The sequence below is a fragment of the Lissotriton helveticus genome, chromosome 2_2, assembly GCF_964261635.1.
Source record: "Lissotriton helveticus chromosome 2_2, aLisHel1.1, whole genome shotgun sequence".
Lineage (NCBI taxonomy): Eukaryota > Metazoa > Chordata > Amphibia > Caudata > Salamandridae > Lissotriton > Lissotriton helveticus.
Genome location: NC_136060.1, coordinates 422,125,573 through 422,143,762, shown reverse-complemented (window position 1 = coordinate 422,143,762; position 18,190 = coordinate 422,125,573). Strand labels below are relative to the sequence as shown.

Genomic DNA, 18,190 nt, shown 5'->3' with positions numbered 1-18,190 from the left:
GATTCTGCGCCTGTGCGGCAAAATCGTGAGTGGGTGGGTTTATGACGGCCGTCATCAGCACACGAGCGCCATAGTGCATGACGGATGGGGGCCGTGATCAGCATGCAAGGGGTTAAAAGGTATCATAGTGATTGACTTGAACTAAAAACAATGTATTTATACCCAAACCTTTTAGCAACATTAGGATAATGAAGGTCTAGGGGAAAATAACGTTCTAACATTATACCATTCAGTCTGAATACAGGCCCTTCAATGCTGTTCATAAGTAATTGTGTTATATTATGATTGCAACTTATGAACTGTAAGTAACAAAAGGATCTCTATGACAAAAGCAGTAACGCACTGAGCTACCCACATAAAATGCACTTTAGTGATCTGCATGTACACATTCTTTGCAGCAGGCATAGTAACCCTCTGTGCTACTTCAGGATGGGTGAAAACTGCCACTAGACAAAACGCTGATCTTGCTCCAACAGGAACTTAATTAACGAGGGTTATCTTGCCATGATTTTAATTGTTGCCAGAAAACTCCTGGACACACAAGGAATTCGGCAGAAGGCGGTTTTATTTGTGAAATCACAGCACCTGAGGGGAGATTTCCGACATTGGGGTAGTTAAAAGGGCAGATTCCCATGTCCTGCTCACTCGCAGGCGGAACCGGTACAACAAAAGTAAGTGGGCCCAGCACTGGCTGCAACCGCTTACAAATACACAGAATGCACAGGCTTCTGCACTGCATGAAGTAAAGTGAAAGCAAACTGAAAACATCGCCAGGAGCGGGAAATCTGGCGTACGCAACATGTGGGCCCCTGCGCCACAACAGCTAAAATAAACAATACTCTATTATTAATTTAAAACAATTCCTGCCTTAGAATTCAAACCAAAATAAGAACTATTGAAAAAAGGAGACCCCAGCACTTTGAGGAAAGCCTGCACCAACCTTCACAGAAAGCCAGGCCCATAGTCTCACAACCCTGTGCTGCAGCGTCCTACTGCCCTTAAGTTTCCATCTGTTGAGGTCAGGTAAGACAGTCAAACTCCGCCCAGCTGCAGAAATTCCTTTCCATTGGCAGTAAATTGAAACAAAAACATATCATGCTGCCGCAGCCGGAGTCCGGAACCTGTAGGTACTTAGACCGAGTCTGTTCATGTGCACTGACCTGACAGGCACCAGCGGATCCACTCTGGCGGAAGGCGCCAATTTAAGATAGAAAGAACAGTGTCAATTGTGATCCTCTGCAGATAATGCCACAGGCGGCTACCACAAAGGTATCAGTGGCACTAAACAGGAGTAGGTGTGGTGGTACCAGTCGTTGAAAAATAGCAATACCGGGAGCACTGGCGTAACGAAAATTGAGGGGGCCTCCCTGCAAGGTATGTAGAGGGGCCCCCTCCGGGCTCAATTAGGAGCTCTCCGGACAGAGTGCAGTGCCGAGGGGGCCCCCTGGAGCTTCGGGCCCCCCCGCCCCGCGTGGGCTGCGGGGGCCTGTGTTACGCCCCTGACCGGGAGGGAAGGCACCATCCATGATTCACTTGGCTTGCTGAACACTCACTTCTACGAGCAAGTTGGAACTGCAGACCATGCGAAATGGCCGCGGTGGGTCTCAGCTGTTTTAATGCAGTCAGTTGAGCCCTGTCCGCCGCGGTAGTCGCTCGCAGTCACTCACATGTCCCCCTCACAGTGCGCCAAAAAAGGCGTTACTAAGGCATTTTAGTGCAGTGATGCGGACCACCACGTTGCAGCATTGTGATTGGCTCAGGGGAGCCCAGGAGCGGGGTGCATCCTGCTGCCGGGACTGCAGGAAGAAAGAAGCTGAATAAGATGGAGGAGAGGCGGCAGCCGGAGAAAAGGTAGATGATATTTTCTTTCTCTGTCACTCTCCTCCCCGCCTCACCATCGCCATTCCCTACACGCCGCTACTACTCGTGTGATTTAACTCCTGGCAAGGGCAGTAGTCCTCGATCACTGTGCTTGCTTGGTGCAACCCTCAAAACTATGTTACCATGAGCAGGCGCGCAACACCAATTGGATTCAAAGGGCTTCAGCCCCCCCTCCCCCCCCCCCCCACGGAGTGTGTGGCAGCCTGGGCTCAGACAGCTCCTGGGCACACACACAGCCACACCATGTGCATGACCATGACCAGACCATGTGCATGTTAAAGAGGCTTTGTGGATTTTTCACCCCTTCTAAGAGCCCCTGCAGCGCCACTCTACCTACCGTTTAAAGTTTCAGCCCCTCCCGAATTTTTTTCTTAGCCCCCCCCCGAAATGTGGCTCTAGTTGCGCCTCTGACCATGAGAGTGACCAAGGTCTTGGTACACACGCATGACCCATGTTTGCCCATGACCAAAAATCAGTACCAGGGTTCCAGATATGTATACAGCCGGGGCACTTTGGGTAGGGGTATATATATATATGCCAATACCGGGCATTCACAAATGCTCTTCACAAAGTTTTGCACATTAAGGACAGGTCTATTGGTTTTGCCAATGCTTGTTTCCAATGTAGTTAAAACATTCTGTTAACTCTTCCATTTGGTTTCAGTTCCTGGTGATGCTCTGCCCTCCTCGGAAAAAAGTCAGAAGTATGCTGCTGATCCTCCCAGCTGTGATTACAAAATCTCCATGGAAAAGGCGCCCTTCCCTTAAGTTTTCTCGCACTTATCTGAAGTGCACAACAGCCTCGGCGTTCTCTCAAAGTCTAACAACTACGGCTTCAATGCGAAAGCAAGAAAATGAACGGGACAAACAGCCAAAGCAGCAACGCTCAGTATAAAATATACGAAGACAACCCAATCACCGCACTAAAAAACCCTATCATTTCTCATCCGTCCGGTAAAACTTACTTTATCCAATCTTTAGTACACGAGGACTGCTGCTACTTTTATCGGCAACGTTTGTGCAGAAGTGCAAGAAACAGCTGCCCCCCACTGTGTCACGTGACCCTTCTTAAAGGGGCAGGAGTGCCAGGGCTTCACTGAAGCTTTTAGGTCTGGCTGTACGTCAGAGTTAGGTCTGGCTGTACGTCAGAGTTGCAGCTGACTTTATTTTTTATGTGCTTCACGGAAAGAGCTTTAGTGCTAGGTTTATGAGCTTTAATGATTTGTTTATGGTCGGCATTAGCCTGAGGCACTATGTCCGCCTCAACAGGGGGTACTTTTCTGTAGAAAACGCTCCGTACCTAGTTTTTATTTTAAAGATGACCGAATGTCAACGTCATGGTGCCCCGTCCAGCTGTGGTAAGAAGTATTATGGTTTTTCTTATTCATTTATATAATGAAGCGTATCCCCATCCCGTCCCCCCCTCCGGCACCCTTGGCCTGCTGTGCTACAAAGATAAAAACATCCTCTCTCGGGGCATTTGTTCCATTTCATCTCTCCTTGCAGTCAGGAAGAAAGTGTTGCTTTTTTGCAGTCCCCTGCCACTTCTAGTTCAGCACCTACGCTTTTCCCCATTCATCACTCAGAGCCAGAGGGAAAGTGCATGTTGTCTGTCCTTAAATCCTTTCGCACTCTCTGCTCCCCCCTTTAGATCAACCAACCAAGAGAGGGGGCACACATGCAACCCCCCTGCCCATACCTCTGCCAAGTCTCCTTTTAATGGTAACATTCCTGCCTTGAGGTCCTTAGCGCCGGGACACTCTTCCTGAGTAGCTGCGCGCTCTATAAGTACCCATTCACATAACATAACAGGACTCTACAAGCCCATACAGCTCTGGCATCAGCTTCAGGATACCCTTCTGGGTAAGTCGTGCGGTACACAAATACAGAGCATCACATAACACCAAATGTAAATATCATTGTTTTTCTACAATTGTTGAAATGCAATACAAACATGTTCATTGACCCCTTGGCCGCGGCAAAATTCCGCCGCGGCGCTAGGGGGGAGGGGGGTCGCGCAGCACCGCCATGCTCGTGATGGAACCACACCGTCACGAGCCACGGTGGTGCTGTGCTTGTGACGGAATGGTTCCGTCACGGCCCCGTCCGCTCAATAGAACGCGCCGCGCAGGCGGGAAATCACTGCAGCGCAGGCGTGGCGGCCGGGCTGTGACGGAACAAATTCCGTCACCAGCACAGCACCACCGTGGCTCGTGACGGAATGGTTCCGTCACGAGCATGCAAGGGGTTAACCCCTTCCATGCTGGTGACGGAACCACGCCGTCACGAGACACGGGTGGCGTGTGCTCATGACGGCGTGGTTCCGTCATGCCGCGGCCGCTCCGCCCGCACGGCACTGATTCCCCGCCTGTGCGGGCGAATTAGTGACGGAACCACGCTGTCATAGGCACAGCCCGCCCGTGGCTCGTGACGGCGTGGTTCCGTCACAAGCATTGCGGCGCCGCACAACCCCCTCTCCCCCCCAGCGCCGCGGCGGAATTACCGCCGCGGCCAATGGGTTAAGGGGGAAGGTTTAAGATTGTTGTCGGAATAAACAGGTTTTCAGCTGCTTCCTGAAGGTAAGTAAATCAGGCACCTGTCTGAGAAATAACGGAAGGAGGTTCCACACACCAGTAGCCTGAACTTGGAAGGAGCGGCCACCGGTGCGGGTGCGAAAAAACTTAGGAACAATCTCCTGCTGCCGAGACGAGGATCTCAGGGTTCTGGCAGGGACATAGTGTAGAACTCTCTTCTTGATATAATGAGCGCCAATATCATGAAAAGTCTTGAAAGCCAAGACCAAGGCTTTGAAGGGAATTATCTTCTGGACAGGGAGCCGATGCAAAGCTTTCAGGTGAGGCGAAATCCGAGCTCTGGGTCCCAAGATGAGGATCGCCCAGGCGGCTGCATTCTGGACCCCCTGAAGCCTACTTAGTAGGTACGCGGGGAGACCAAGGTACAGAACGTTTACATAATCCAACCTGGAGACAATGAGGGCTTGGACCACGGTCTTCCGGTGGGTAGTAGGTAGGAGAGGGAGAGATTTCTTTAGCATTCGTAGAAGGCCAAAACAGGAAAACGCAACTGCCTGAATTTGAGCTTTCATGGACAGGGTGTCATCCAACTTAAACCCCAGGTTCTTAACGGTATTAACTGGGGTTAAAGGAGATGGCATGTCTGATGGCCACCACTGTCACCAGTCGTCATGAGGAGAAGAGCCGAAGAAAATTATTTCGGATTTCTCAGGGTTACATTTTAATTAGTTCTTCCTGAGCCAAGTGAAGACCCCCGTCAGGTAACAACACAAGTAACACAGCTGCTGGACCCGTTCTAGTTTTCCTGAGTATGATGTTCTCCACTTTCACCCACCCATCACAGGTGTCACTGGTCAGGTGACCCTGCCAATAAAAAGGGTCCGAGCACACGTGCTTGTGCCCAAGTAACCATCCATATCACTGTGTGTGTAACCTATTTTAGTAGCATGTGGGCCCTGGGCCCAGGGCCCACATCGCTACAATGGGGACAAGGGGGTCTAAAACCTGTGTGTTTGCCGGTTGCCACTCAGCTGTGACTCGTGGGGGAGTGCATCCCTCGTCTAAGGTACCCCTACATGGTACTGCTTCGCCGCTGCCTGCCCACGAAAGACGATGGCAGTGCCGGTGCAAGTAATGAACCTTTCTTCACTAGGGGACAAACAGAGACAGACCATCTACTTCACACACACTCCTGTAACACCTACTGTTTGCCTGCTGTGAGGGAGAAGTGCAAGCAAGTCACATCTCATGGCCCCGCAAGGTGGGAGAGCGGCGCAAGCATAGCAGCCCGGCTGGTGATGAGGTGCCAGCCTGGCGTGTGGTTAGGGTGGCCACGGACCGTCCGTAATTGGGACCTCACATCCGTTGTCCATGAGGATCCCTTTTATGGACACCTTTTGTCCATAATTTTGGGCATTGCAGGGAACAGCCTTGTCCCTGCATGAATCCTCAACTCCCTGATGGGATCGCCTCGCACTCCTTCTAAGAGCACAAGAGCTTCCCCACCCACCCATTGCCATTCTGTTTGTGGCTGATTGCCACATACAGAATGACAATGGGCCTGTCTGGGCTGCAAAGCTTGTGGTGGTGGCCTCCTACAACCTCTGTCCAGGGCAGGGCATTCTGTCCAACAGAAGACTGTCAGAGGTGAGGGTGTGGGGGGGAGGAGTTGTTTCTTGGCGTTTACAGAAGAATTTTGTTTTCACTCAGGAGGCATCTCAGGCTGCCAGCTAGTTTGAGAAGATAAAAGAGGTAAATCGGAGAGTTAGTTTGGATTGTGTTTTAGGCAGGAGCTTTCAGTTTCAATATTATTCTAGCCATAAAACAATGTAACTAGATGAGGCTTGCAGTGACTTTACTGAATTTAATTGAAAATGGGATAAGTGTAGTGTAGAGCAGTTTTGAGTGGTAGGATTTTGGCTTGGGTGAACCACAATAGAGTGCCCCCTTTGTATTGTAGTTCCTATATTCCCAATAGGCTCTGCACATTAGAATAGTGTATCCTGTAGGTTAGACGTAGGACTGAAGTCGACTAGGTCTCTACCTAATATACTAAACTTAATTGTGTGTGTGCCAGCTAGCTCAGAGTTCACTAGAAACTTTCTCGAATGAACAAGAAGGGATTAGTTTCTGACAACCGCATAAACATGACAACTTTGTTTCCCAAGAATAAGAAATGTATCTCTAGAGTCGCGGAAACAATAGATAGTTATTTCACCCAGGCAATCGTGCATGCTTCGTTTCACCAGAGGTGCAGAGAAATAGAGAGACGGGCATTTTCAATAAAAAGGTATTTATTGAACAGTCTTCTTTCTCAAGCATAAGAAATGAACTGCTGCAATTGTAATACTTCCTGTAAAGTACAGAGCGAACAATACAAAGAGTATTATAAAATAATACTGTAAAAGCATGATATGGTTTCTAAGCCATGAGATACCTAAAATGCATAAAATACATACAGTGATAGATAATGACTAAAAGTACTCAACAGGTGCTTCTAAAATACGCCTACCCCGGTGTACCTAACCTAGGTCTAGTACAAGGGAAGAAGGAAGTAAGGTGTAGCCTAGTTTTAGTATTATTTGCCAAGAATCTATTCTAAGAATTCTCTTAGGGTCTAATCAGCTCCGTACCTTGGTTTTAGAATGTAGGAGGTCTGGTATCTCTCTCTCAGGACTCGATTTCCGAGCAACCCGCAAGGCTAGCCTGGAAACACTGGAGCTGGATTTCTCGGCTGGAGAAAGTACAGCGTCTCTCAGTGCGTCAGCTGGAGGGTCGGCTTCCTTTGGTACTTGCTGCAGCAGGGCGCGTCGGGCAAGTAGATAGTCGAACTGCTCCAAACCACCGTGTGTTTGTTTGGACAAGTGTGGGCATATTTATACCTTGAAGGTGCCGAATTTGATGTAAGATTGGGCATAATAACGTCATCAGAGACTTCATTCTCAGAAAATTCCATGATTTCTTTGATAACTTAATATTCATGCAGGGGGAAGTCCCTGACTGCTGAAGGCGGGTTTTTCCAAGAAATCGTTGTAGATTTTCAGAATTAGTGGAAGTAGCCAAGCCGTATTAGGACTACTTGAGTTGTGTCTTAATATGGTTATGATTTCTATGCCTATATAAGGATACGGTATTTTATACCTATATAAGGACATGAATCAGGAAAAGTACACTAGGGTCCTAAAACGCTATACAACACCCACTCCACGTATTATGTCTAATATTACTAAACCTATAAGCATAAGAAACATAACTAAAGCATGTGTTCATAATCCAACCCAAAATACATGAAATGCATTAAACATGGTTTGTACACATACATGAGTATTTGTCTTGTACGCATTTTTAGGCAATACCTGTCATTAAAAATGCTATCTAAATGAAACATGAAATGACAGTTATGAAATGGCTCTAAATTTATAGAAGAAAAAAGGTCGAGACCATTCCATAGCATAATATATAAACAGTTAACGTTTTCATGAGATAATGCCAAATATTTGTCGATAGGAAGTATCAAATGAATTTCTTGTTCTCTGAGAATAGTTCTACTTTAAGCAGATTACTTTGTGCCAAGTGAAAAAAAAATATGGGTCTATTCTGGGATGAAGAGAAAAAGTTTTCAACATGTAGATTTGTAGAAACTTAGAGTTCCCAAGTTAGAGGGTTTATTTTGAAAACCCAAAGGCCGAATTTCATAGTTCATTGTACGCTGTGTGCACTTTCAAAAGTTATTCTCGGTGTCGGGTGAAAACATCAAATCATCTAAGCTGGCAAAGAAACCGACTACCACAGTCGGTGAAAGTGGAACTACTTCATCAAGTAGATCAAATGTGCATAGATGTGAAGCATCGCCATCAGCGTCATCCGCATTAGCAATGTTCGATGTAGATGGTACCTGTGTGCCTGTTGTTCCACGTACCTCACCAAGAGCTGGACTTGCTGGTGAGATCTCAATGAATGCCGTCATCAGGATTGGCAGCCATTGGGTGCAACACGATATGTGAGTTGTTACAGGACCCAGCAAGGTGTCAACGTCCATTGGCAGTGCTGATGGAAGTGTAAGACAGATGTCTAACACGCATTCTTCTCCGCAAAGCAGGCATCGTAGAACAGGAAAGATGCAATCTTGCCAGATTGATCTGAATGAAAGGAACAAAGTGGTATTCAGATCTCTTAAATGAGCCAAGCCAAGAATCTGTGTAATCCTGTCATGATACCGCATGGCTAGGAGAGCTTGTTCCATGATAGTCTGGATATCGTTGGTGACTGGACTTGCCATATCGGAGCAGGAGAAATAAAAATAAAATTCCTGCTACGAGTCCCAAAATGAGAGGCAGACTGCCGAACACAGAGTGCATTAAATTTGGAAAAATGCTGAGCACTGATCGAATGGTGTTAACAGTCCCGAAAAGATCGTCTTACATACATGTGCAATGCCACTGGTATCAGACATGTTTAAGATTTGACCTAACATTTCTGCGAAATGTACTGGGCAGTTTGTTGATAATAAGGCATGTATCTCTGCAGAAGTCCTTGCAACTTGCAGATCATACGCTTCTCTAGACGAGGTCAGTGGCACAGTTTTTTGTAAAAGAATGGCTTTCATTCTGCTTAAAGTATCAATTCGTATAGAAGAGACATTCAGTGAAGGCCATAGCGCTGTCTCCCTGTCTGTAGTACTCTTTGGATACAATACTTGCATACAACAAGTGAACCTGGCTGACACACTAACCAGATAGGCTCTTCCTGGCAACATGCCACAACAGCTGTGATCGTTGAGCATAACGTAGCTCCCATTGGAAAGCTGCCTAAAAATCGGTTCTAACACGACTGCTGGAGTACCGTGCATGTGGCAAGAAAGGTTATTTATATAAGCCTCCATGTAAATTAATACCTTCACTTAAAAGTGTACCGCTTAGTGAATTTTTACAGTTCTTTGTACTAAGTAATACCTCCTTTCCCCCACTCCAACATGTGTGTGTCTATGGTAAATTCCAGGTTGACTTAATGTATCCTTTACCCAACCTTTCATACAGGCGTACTTGCATATGCTGTAGACAATACTGAAATTGGAAAATCGTCACTGGTATCGTGATGGTGCCATGTATTATCCATTCAACAACAGGCTTCTCAGAAACTGTCAATGGTAATCTTTCCAGTTTTTCAATGCTCAGCACCGTATAGTCTGCTCCTCTTTGTGCCAAAGAGATTTGTTTATCTGTAAGGTTAAAGACAGTAAACAATGACGTGGTATTGATTAGATGCCATGGCACATAGCCTGAACGGAGATTTTGCAACGTCCAGCCTAGTAGCATTATAGAACGCAATTGAGACTGGCCATGTTGTAACATTAGCAAGTCCTGCTCTATTATGTCAATGGCAGATGATACAATGCTGTCCAAAGAATAAATTCTGGAGGACAGTCGTTAACCCATTGTCCACTACAGAGAGTGCTTTCTCTAAATTAATACGATCAATTTCTCGTATTTTTTCTGCAGTTTGCATTTGCGTTATTTTCCAAGCTTCGTTTTTGTCGTTGTTTGCGAGGCCCGAGTAAGAAGTCTCGCAAGTCAACATCTTCTTTAAGTAAAGTGAAGTGTTGTTTAATTTCTGGGAGTGTGGATTTCTGTAGCCAATCAAGGCATAGTTTTCCTACACTGTATGTGGTGACTATCCCTGGATGTTGTCTCTGGGAGTACCTTGGATCTGGCCTGTTCATTTTGAACCCCTGTGTTTTGTTCAGGAAACTATCTTGACAGTTATTCGTGTCTAAGGGCCAGATTAACCATTTTTTCCAATCAGGATTGGTTCTGTTCTGTTGTAAAATCTGTTTTACGTCTACCTCCTCATCTGCAGTGCTATTACTGTCAGGTGTGGCTTTAGGTATGGACGGTTTGTTTAAATCTTTTATCTTGGCTAAGCCAAGACATGATGTTTGTTGAACAGTGTCATTTAAAAACATTATTTGTTCTGGTATAATGCAGGCTCTGAACAAGGCTTCTAAACCCTGCACCTGCCATTCTTTTGTGCCCCAGACAGTTTTTGTCTCAATGTTGTCTTTCCAAAAGGTAAAACCTAATGTAGACAGTTGAGCATAAACGTTTGCAGAATAAATGTGTTTAGTATTGGTCAACATGGTTTTCATTCCTGTCTTACTTATATTTTTAAAATAAAACATTTCTGGATTTGTCACGTTAAAACCTGTAAAGTATGAACATTTTTCATAAAATGTTTTAGAGCTGCCTTTTGGTGGCGTTGGACAATGTTCCCATTGATTATAAGTAAAAACATTTCTAGGATTTACAGATTTGTGCAAATAATGGTGACCAAAATGATTATAACAATACAGTTCTAAATAACTTGTTGAACCTTTTAAGTATTCATGTTTTTGAAATATTGCAGACATTTCTAAGTCTGACATCATATTATTAACAGTTTAAACTGTTAATAATATCTGAAAAGGTGCTTGATGAAACAAAATCACTTAAAGAAACCTTGAACTGGTGTAGAATTTTCAACAGTTCCACCGGGCCCAAAATGTCATAGTCAGTTGAGTCCCATGTTATACCACCAGGTATAGGAACGGCTGTGATGTTCACTGATGACAGGTCTCTCCGCTCACGATGAGATGACTTGTAAGGTTGCAGGAGTAAGTTGACGTTCTTACTTGCTGTGTCCATTGTACTGTATTTTCCATCTATCATTTGTCCCAAACTTAAAACAAGAATGAGCCAGAGCAGGAGAAAAAGTACACCTAACACAATCCAAAATTCAACCCATGGTGAAACCAGATATGTTTTTTTAAGTTGATGAAAGAGTTCTGTTATTTTTTCTTTGAAAGTTTTATTAACTGCCGTTGTTTCGGGTTTACTTGGATCCTCAGAAAAATTATCGAAGTTGATAAAATAGCCAAAGGCAGTTCTGTCAATAGATGGTATCGCATCCGGATTCTTTGAAATCACTGGAGTTGCTTCTTCCTTTGACATGTTTGTATAGTCAGATGCTACATCATTGTAGACAGGAGTTTCTTGACAAACTGATATTTGGGTATCAAGAGGGACGAGTTCCATAGCTTTGTTGCTTAGTCCTTCTTTTCTTACTGCAGGTTTATCAGAGGTGATGAGTCTTTCAGTTTGAACCTCTTGAATAGTAGCCAGATTTGGTCATCTGCTACATCTTGGGAGTCCACTGGGCCTACTACTTATTATCGGCCACATGATGTGGTTTTACCAGGTCAATTGATACTGTTCTGTTCTCCCTTTTCCCAGTAAGCGGCGGTAGTAACACTGATCTTGTTGCAAGAATTGCTAAAACAGGTACTGCTTTTCTGTAAGAAGGCCCAAATTCCTTCTTCACCGCGATCTTTTCCCTGACTAGATCCCCAATCTTTGGAATCCAGACAGGTCTTGCTGGAACAGGTGGTTTTTCTTTAGTGGTCGTTGGCTTTTGAGTTGTGTTACTCAGACTTCTTCTTGTTTCATTTAAGTCCTGTAAAACAGCCAAACGGTCTTTGATATCAAAGGGTTTCTGTTCCACCACTGAAGTTTGACAATCTAGGTCCTGGATAAGCATTCTAGTACCAAATAATAATTCATATGGAGTGATTCCCCCCAGAGAATTTCTTGGCAGAATATTTAGACTTCTTTGGACACTATTTAGATGTTTGACCCACCGTCACCGAACCTAATACCCTAGCTGTTATAGATTGCTTTAAGTCACGTTTTTTTCTTTCCACTACCGCATTTCCCTCACGATGGAAGGGACTCGAAAACTGCAATGCAACGCCCAAGCTGGCCATGGCCTCCTTGTAAGCTCGAGAGCTAAACGCAGGACCCTGGTCAGAATGTAGTGTGCCGATAAAGACTCGCAAATCTTTTATAACAGTTCTGGCGTCAGCCGAGTGCTGGGGCCACATCCAAATGAATCTAGTCTTAATAATTGTTGGTCCGCGTACGTCTATGGTGACGTCTGCGTGTAGAAAGCCTGATGCTGTCTAACAATGGTGTCTGGACTGGGCTGGCTATACTGTAGTCAGGTACCTGGTGGTCTTCGAAGCTATGATCTTTGTAGCAGGTGTCACAGTTAATTCCGAATTTGTAAACTTCCACACTCATTTCCAGCCGCCAGCACATCTCTTCTAATTCTATTAGAGATTCTAAGATCCCTTGATGTCTCAGACCCTCTCCCATATGTGCTTCGTGAACCAAAGCTCCTCTCCGGTTCCTGTTTGGAATTACTCTGTCCCCCACTCCAGGGATTCGAGCAAAAGGAACGGAGTTTGCATCAATTATGTATGTATACGTGAGTGGATAGTTTAGAGGTAATGCTGCATAGCTACCTTCCATTTAGGCTTTGACTGCTAGCATTGTTTCACCGTCTATTTCCGTTTTTGAACGAGTGATTGCAGCTACGGAAGGCGTTTGCACAGCTGCCTTCGCGGCCTTATCAGCCAATGAATTTCCTTCAACGTGAATGCCATCACGCTGATGACTCAGTGTGTGAATCACGTGAGTCTTTTGTAGTTCTTTCTGTAAAAGAACTACTTGTTCCCATAGCAGTTTATGCTTAATTGTGCCACCTTTAGCGTCTTTGAAGCCGTTTTGAACCCAGTTCTGCAGATATTCATTGTAAGACTGGACACAGTAATACAAATCGCACACTATCAGTGTGGGGAATTCGCGATCGGTATTTTCAAGCGCCATCTTGAAAGCCTGTAGTTCAGCTCGCTGAGCTGTACAGTCTCCGAGAGATTGAGTTTTTGTGACTATAGGTCTAAATTTACCTTCGCGCCAGCGACCTTTAACAATCGCGCACGCAGCACTATAAGCTTGTTTACCCCCAATTGCGGGCTGTGCTGATCCATCTGTATAAATTATACAGCCGTAATGTTCTAGTGGCAGAATTTCAGTCGGCAGAGGACATTCTAATTCGCATTTTGTAGGAATTCTTGTCTTTTTAAATACGGATCAAAAATGTATTCAACGTCTGTTGCAGCAAGAGAATTAACCCATTGTATACATCTTGGATGTAGAGCTTTTGCATTTGGAATGCGTGCCTTTGTCACTGCCTCTAAGGCAGGTACAGGTGTAACGATTTTTATGCGTTTACCCGGTGCGAGGGCTCTTTTTTTTGCTACAGCAGTCTGAACCGCTGTCAGTAATTTTTCTGTTTCAGCTTGTGTGTACAAATGTGATTTGTATGCTATTGGAACCGTCTCACCTTCTTTAAAGGTAAGGTATGTGAATCTGCATCTCCCTGGGATGATTCGGATCACTAGGTTGCGCACGTTGTCGCATGTTTGTAACTGTGTTTTTGCTAACATGTCTGTTTGCACTGAACGCAAAATTTCTGTATGTTTTTGAGTCCAATTAGTTGGTTTGAAATCAGGTTTGATTAGTTTGTAGAGAGGTTTAACCCTTTCTGCGTAATTTAGAACATAAGTTCTTCCAAAATTCAGGAAACCTAGAATTGACTGTAAGGTTTTCAGTGTTTTTGGAGGTTGGAGCAGCGCACATTTCTCTAAAAAGTTTGCTGCCAGCTTTTGCCTTCACTTGATAACTCATATCCCAAAAATAGGACGATGAGATGGGCAATTCGTGATTTCTTGAAATTGAATTTATACCCTTCAGAAGCGAACCCCATTATGATGGTGTTCACTCTTTTCAGGTATTCGTCCAAATCATCATCTGTAAGATAGATGTCATCGACATAGGATAATGCCTCATCATCGTACATTTGTAGTAACTCCGTTACTCTGGCTGAAAATAACCCTGGGCTATTCTTGAATCTCTGGGGCAGACGGCAAAATTGTCCCTGTGTCCCCATTATTGAGAAATTGGTCAAATACCTGCTTTCCGGTGCAATGTTTTGACAAAAGAAACCATTTGAGATATCTAATGTAGTTTTATATTTTTTGCGCACAATGTTATTCATCAGTGCTGCACTATGTGCGTTTTGTACTGCAAAAGTTTTGCAACAAGAGTTTAGAAGTCTGTAATCCAAAACTAGACGATATGAATTGTCTGGTTTGGAGACAGGAAACAAAGGATTGTTCATTGATGAGGTGCATGTTTCAATCACCCCTTGGTATTCAAGTTGATTTAAGATCTCCCTGACCTGTTTTTTAGCTTCCTGTTTTACAGGATATTGCCTTTGCATTGTCGGTTGAGTTTTCAACTGGATTTTATGGTGAGGGGAATCCTCATCATATCCTACATGATTTTTGTATAGTGCTGGGACCTGGGCTACAGCCCATTTCCTGGCATATGTGTATTTTTTATGAATTGGAATGTGATTTGAGAAGCCTGGCATAATTATATATTTGCCATGTGGGCACTCCCTGACAAATTCAGGTGGCCAGTCTTGTTCAGCTAGAAGGATGTCATAACCCTTAGAGAGCTTCTCCCAAAAGAGTGCTCTAATTTTTCTTGGTTTGTACCCCTCCATTCGGAGTGCTACTTCATATAACTTATGTGGTACACTAACCCTGGTATCTGCACTTTCAACTTGAATGCTTTCATTCAAGTCCACTGTCTCCAGATGATCCTTCAGGTTCTTGCGAGCTATTGTTACCTCTGCTGCGCTGTCTAGCATTGTTTGGGCCCACTCCCCGTTCTTGAGTTGTGTCCTCAAGATCCTTGGCATGTCTGATCTATAGACTTGCTACCTTCTTTTTTAGAAATTGCCTTTTCTTATTTTTTGGAACCTGCTGTTCGTCTTTGGACTTCGCGTGTTCTTCTTTCTGTTCTGATCATCCTCTTCTCTCGGATTTCTGCGAAGAATTCTGAAAGGTACGAGAGGAACGTGTATCAGTATCTTGATATATATATATCAGATTTTCTCAAATTATCTCTATTTCTAAGGTTGCATCTCTTTTCAGAGGGCTCCTGTTGTGGAGACCTTCCTCTGGACTGGGAACGCTTCTCTCTAGGAAGCGTCTGTTTGCTGTTTTCCCACTTCTTCTTAGGAGTAGTGAGATTATTTTTAATAAAAACTCTTTCAGGATTTTCGGTTAGTTGGGGCTTTACTGGTTTCCCACCCAAACTATCTCTACCTAGTTCTTCTGAAGATTTTTCAATAATTCTGGCAAGTTCAAAAGGTTGTTCTGTTATGTCTGTTTCTTTTAGTTTTTGGCGAATCGCCACTGATGCTGCTTCACCTTTTATGTTGGCTAATAATATAGCCGAGACCTGTTTGAAATCTTTCAGTAATTTCATACCCAGATTTACGGCCAGTTCTGGACCGTATTCATTTTGAATCTATCTCAGAACGTCTGGTATTACCGCCATAGACGGGACACCATGTGTTTTAGTGTAGATTGAAGCAAAGACTGTACCCCAAGTGTCGCAGTCCTCTACGTGTGGTGCAATCCCCATTGGTAAACAGATTGTCAGAATTCTGTGTTTCTCTTGTGGTGTACTATCTGGAAATACTGCCTCTATTTGAGTAATTTTTTGAGCTAACCAGACGGAATTTGTTCCCATTTTGCGGGTAATTTACCATTGACTGACTTTATAGTCTGTGATGTAATTTTGTTTGTGTTCCCTTGATAAGGGATGTGCTGTGGAATTCTTACAGCTGGTTGGACTGTTAAAGTCCGCATGACATATTGAACCAGCTGTCTGTGTATTTTGATCAGCTGTTTCAGCTGAGCCAATAGTTCAGGAGCTGTCATTCTTTCAATGTCAGGATGTGGTGTATAGCTGGCTAGTACCGGCCATGTGGCTTCTGGTCTACCTAGTGGACCGAGCCTGGTAATGTGATTTTGATGTTGTAGGGCGCCATTAAAGCAGAGCTGATGCTCTTGGTAAGTTAGTGGAATTTCAACGTCCTCGAAAGGAACGTATTCCACTGGGGGTTCCTCTAATTTATAGCAGTGGAACTCGTGTGTTGCTGTATTTGCTGCAGGAAACAGAATCCATGAATAGAATACCTATGTCTGCCGATATTCATGTGCCTCTATAACAAATATTACTTTACCACCTCTTGGTGATACTCCATTTTCTATAAGTTTTATAGTAATGGTTTTCCTTATGTTTGCCGGATACGGGTCATTTTGTTGGAGACTTGTGTCATCCAAAACTGCCTGAGCTGCTGCTGCATCTCTCTTCCTTTCTCTTTCGTCTTCACTATCCGTCATTTTTGTTGACCGAAAGTGTTTGCAGAACAAGTTTCAATGAAACAAAGATTAGGTGCACAATATTTTGGAACACTGTATCCTTCAACGTTGAACAAACTAAAAACGAATACATAGGATTTTTTTCATCCTACTCAGTTTAAAGAGGATATTTTATCCTTTAACCCACTCCAGACGTCTATAGGAGTATTTTACGGGAAAAAGGGGTCTGTGTGAAAAGCACGACTGAGTTACTCTAGTATCTAGCGTTAAATTATCGCCTTACCAAACATTAGGCGCCATGTAGTGTAGTTCCTATATTCCCAATAGGCTCTACGCATTGGAATAGTGTATCCTGTAAGTTAGATGTAGGACTGAAGTCGACTAGGTCTCTACCAAATATTCTAAACTTAATTGTGTGTGTGCCAGCTAGCTCAGAGGTCGCTAGAAACTTTCTCAAATGAACAAGAAGGGATTAGTTTCTGACAACCGCATAAACATGACAACTTTGTTTCCCAAGAATAAGAAATGTATCTCTAGAGTCGCGGAAACAATAGATAGTTATTTCACTCAGTCAATCGTGCATACTTCGTTTCACCAGAGGTGCAGAGAAATAGAGAGACGGGCGTTTTCAATAAAAAGGTATTTATTGAACAGTCTTCTTTCTCAAGCATAAGAAATGAACTGCTGCAATCGTAATACTTGCTGTAAAGTACAGAGCGTACAAAACGAAGAGTATTATAAAATAATACTGTAAAAGCATGATATGGTTTCTAAGCCATAAGATACCTAAAATGCATAAAATACATACCGTCAGACATAATGACTAAAAGTACTCAACTGGTGCTTCTATAATACGCCTACCCCGGTGTACCTAACCTAGGTCTAGTACAAGGGAAGAAGGAAGTAAGATGTAGCCTAGTTTTAGTATTATTTGCCAAGAATCTATTCCAAGAATTCTCTTAGGGTCTAATCAGCTCCGTACCTTGGTTTTAGAATGTAGGAGGTCTGGTATCTCTCGCTCAGGACTCGATTTCCCAGCAAACCGCAAGGGTAGCCTGGAAACACTGGAGCTGGATTTCTCGGCTGGAGAAAGTATAGCGTCTCTCAGTGCGTCAGCTGGAGGGTCGGCTTCCTTTGGCACTTGCTGCAGCAGGGCGTGTCGGGCAAGTAGATAGTCGAACTGCTCCAAACCACTGTGTGTTTGTTTGGACGAGTGTGGGCATATTTATACCTTGAAGGTACCGGGTTTTACGTAAGATTGGACATAATAACGTCATCACATACTTAATTCTCTGAAAACTCCATGATTTCTTGGATAACTTAATATTCATGCAGGGGGAAGCAACTGACTGCTGAAGACGGGTTTTTCCAAGAAATCGTTGTAGATTTTTGGAACTAGTGGAAGTAGCCAAGCCGTATTAGGACTACTTGAATTGTGTCTTAATATCGTTATGATTTCTATGCCTATATAAGGATACGGTATTTTATACCTATATAAGGGCATGAATCGGGAAAATTACACTCGGGTCCTAAAACGCTATACAACACCTTAATTATCTAAATGCACACGTTGCTGAATAAACTTGTAATCATTATTGGCATCTCGGGTTTAATCCTCTGCGGTGAATGCATCTAATCCAGTGGTTCATGAACTTGTT

The 18,190-nt window shown here is 44.1% G+C and overlaps 1 protein-coding gene across 1 annotated transcript in view; it reads right to left on the bottom strand.

Moving 5' to 3' along the window:
* THNSL2 (threonine synthase like 2) overlaps nucleotides 1–2,950 on the bottom strand; it is a 159,564-nt gene extending 156,614 nt beyond the window's left edge. The window contains exon 1 of the mRNA XM_078678687.1: nucleotides 2,846–2,950. The gene's annotated coding sequence lies outside the window, so the exon portion shown is untranslated. The remainder of the gene's footprint in view (nucleotides 1–2,845) is intronic.
* Nucleotides 2,951–18,190: the final 15,240 nt, after the last annotated feature.